Raw genomic sequence first — 3,906 nt, forward strand, 5'->3', positions numbered from 1 at the left:
AAATGGTTGGGCTAAGAAAAATAGGAAAATTTCAAAAGAGCCAGATGCACAGACTGCTTTTTGACTCTCAGTGAAAGTTTAAGATTCTTGGCTTTTGGTAATGGACAGGTAAGTATTTTAGCTTGCCTATTCACAGACGGGATGCATCAGAAGCACCTGAATAGTTCATTCTGCAGCCCTCTTCCAGGGATTTGCCTTTATTAGGCTTGGATAGGACCTAGAAATCTGCACCTTACATAATTTCTTCAGATAATTTTCAACTAGGTTTAGGAAATACTCCAATGTTAGAATATTAGTAATGTTAAGACAAATGATTATTGTGCTTCGATTACTTAGAATAAATTGTTCTAGGATCTTGGAAGCACGTAAGAATGTGAACCTCAGGGTGTTTTGAAGTACCTGTAATAAAGAGAATGATTAGAAACATTTTTAGAGATACTGTGACTGTGAATGACAGATCTATAAATAGCCTTGAGATCCAAGCAGTGGTATGGTTGTAAATTTTGTCATGTTCCAGAGAAGAAACTACTGTCACTCATTATCTTTCTGTTCAACTCCACTAATCTAGCCAGTGGATAGATCAGAATAATAAATTGTTTGTGATAAAACTATATATCTGACCAGCATGAAAATAATGAAAATAGTAACATAAATTTATGTAAATGCATAGATAGGTAAATAGATAGATATCAGCTTATTTCCATTAATGTTCAGAAGTTGGGATAAGAACATGTGCTTAGTCTTTGGACCTGTGCCTGCTCCTGATTCTTGGTTTCTGGTAGTGAGGGTGACAACCGTTGCCAGAGCACAAGCAGTGGAGAGTATGTTGGTGGCTGGATGAGGTCCCAAGCCTGTACTCAATACTCTAGGTAATTACTCAGTCCATTTCTGGGAGAATAAAAGACATGTTACCAATAACAACACAAAGTGATTTTTCATTATAGAACAAAGGAAAAGAAAATGAAATCCAGGTGTAACCGGTAATGTTACCAATACAGTTAACACTGATTCATACACACAGGGTGTTTGCAGCTGTGGTTTGTGCTCTCATGATCCACTTAGACCTCCAAGTTCAAATCATCCTCTTGCTTACTAAGAATCAGACCCAGTAAGGTCTTTTGGGCCCCAGCTATTTTGCGGTCTTCTTAATAGCCATCTTCCTATAGTGGAATAGTTTGACTCATCTCTCCTGTGAAGCAAAACTTACTGCCTGTTTCCACACCTGTTTCTGAGAAGCACCTGCTTGGCCTCTAAGCTTAACACATGCCCTAGTTTCCTGCTCTTTCTTGGCCTACCTTTTCTTTTATAGTGGCCATTAGGTCTGTTTATGAATATGCCAATTTCTCTGTCTTTCCAGGAATGTGATAGAATTGCACTTCGTCACTAATTTTAAATTAGGCATGGTCATCTAACTTGTCTTGGCCAAAGAAACCTTGAACAGAAGTGTCATGTGCCATTTTCACGTGGAAGCTTTAAGAGCCAGTGTGTGATTTGCCACACTCATTTTTTCCTGCTTCATAGATCTAGGAAGCAGGGAGTTTGTTAATATCAAACCTATGTCAGCAGCATCTTGGAGTAAATACAAAGAACAGAGCCCTCTTACAAATTTGCATTAGACATGAAGCATTAGACCATTGAAAATTCGAGGTTGTTTATTACTGCAGTGTAACTTAGACTATTCTAACTGACTCTATACTTGAACTTGACAATTTTGTACTCCACGTGACTGTTTCACCATTTGAAACTGATGATTCTTCAAGTTGATTTTCAAAACACTATTCTTATTTTTAATCCAGAATACTGTCATTAAATGATGAAAGGAAAGAAAATTTTAAAATAGATTTTTTTGCATGATGGAAAATCTCTTTTCTGACTTTAAAAAAAAAAATGTACCATGCATGTTGCAAGGTCCAGTTGTGTAAATATTACTAATATAAATGACATCTCCACAGAAATTACATAACTTCAGTGAAAATAGCAATTAAGCTGGGTGAGGTGGTACATGCCTATAATCTTAGCTTCTCAGAAAGCTGAGGTAGGAGGATCACTTGGGCCCAGGAGTTCCACTGGGCAACATAGCAAGACTTTGTCTCTAAAACCAAAAAAGCAATTAATTTGAAACACTAAATGTTCATACAAAAAGTATACAAAGGCACATAAAAATGGCCTCTGCCTTATCCTAGCTTTGTCTTAAAGCTATTATATTAGCTTAAAGTGTATATCATATTACCTAAAAATAAAGCAGGGAAAAGTTGTATAAATGTGAAATACATTTTCTACCATTTTAAAGGTCTAAATTTTCCTCGTTAAATGAATATTTGAGCCTGGTTATAAAGCAGGACAAAATAAAGGTACAGCTGTTGCCATGAGAACTATAAAATCAGTATAGAAGCTCAATCTTAATCATTTTGATTTTTTGACCTTTTAATTTCAATTTTTTCATTTCAAGTTTTTCCTTGTCCTTGTAGTATCTTATCCAAGATTCAAGGAAGAACTTATTTTAAGTAAAGTTGTAAATTAGAGAAAGTTTGGCTTTTGCTATCTCTGACTGACTTCTTTGTCCTTTGCCCTATTCCCTGTCAACACTTCTTTTCTCTGAGATTTTCACACATACAAATGCAGTAACAGATTCAACTCCTAGGTCTAATGCCAATAATTTACACCTTTGCACAAATTGAAGTTAGTGGTTTTCCTTTGCTCAGGAATCCATGCATTTTAAACATGTCTGTGATGATGGATGAGCCTGTGGATGTTATTTGAAAAGAAATTTCATAAGTCAGATGGGAGAGGGATTTTAGGAAACAAGGGGGTGTTTTCTAGCACCTCTCAAATCATACCCTGTGGTGGAAACTTTCAGAGAACAGATGAGGGCAGCCTGGCTTTGAGGGTTAGACAAAGGGAAGGAAGGAATAGGGACACTCACTTGCATAAATACTTTTATTTGTATTCAACTGTGTTTCAACTGACTTTTTAACCTTTTAGAAAACAACATTTTAGATTCTTTGCATCACACAGTAGCTCTGTGTGAAATTTATAGTAATTTAAACAAAAACTCCCTCTGGCTTCACATGACTGAATATTTGATTATGATTATAGAAACTGAACTACCAGGCAACTCCTTCCAGCTCCATGTGGCACATCTGCTGAAGAAAGCCTTTAGAAGTCAGACAGAACTGAAATGTCATGCTCTGGGGGAAATACACACAACACAAAAATGATGAACAAGAAGGGGAGAACTCATAAGGTGTGGGCTACGTGTAAGTTGATTAGTTACTGGCTTCAATGAGGAGCCTTCAGGAAACAGGAGAAGAGGGGGTTTGTGGATTTGTTTGCTTGTTTGTATTAGCCTAAAAGAGTGTAGTATTATCTAAGTCTAGGTGCAGTAAAATTGTAGGTAACATAAAGGTTTTAAATTAAGTAATAAAGGTATATTGTCATTCAATTTTAAAACTTATTTAAATGATAAAACAGTACACACATTTCAAAAAGAATAAAGAGTGAAAAATTACTATAATAAAAACTTTGGTATACAAACTTTTAGAAATTAAGAAAAAACAGTTATTTGGCTTAATGTAAAGTAAAAAATAGCTAAGGCTTTTAAAGTAAGTATAATTAGAGGTATTGAGAAATAGAAATATATGACATGTTCTTGCTAAATTTTCAACAAATCTATAAAGATATAACTAACAGTGTTAATTTAAGTAAGAATACATTTTTCCAAAGAGGTGTGTTACTATACCACTTAAGCAACTAAGCTTTTTTTTTCAAAGTTAAACAAGTAGCATATTAAGGCCGGGCGCGGTGGCTCACGCCTGCAATCCTAGCACTCTGGGAGGCCGAGGCGGGCGGATTGTTTGAGCTCAGGAGTTCGAGACCAGCCTGAGCAAGAGCGAGACCCCGTCTCTA

This window comes from Propithecus coquereli, unplaced genomic scaffold, assembly GCF_000956105.1.
Source record: "Propithecus coquereli isolate 6110/MARCELLA unplaced genomic scaffold, Pcoq_1.0 Scaffold24, whole genome shotgun sequence".
NCBI classification, from domain to species: Eukaryota; Metazoa; Chordata; class Mammalia; order Primates; family Indriidae; genus Propithecus; species Propithecus coquereli.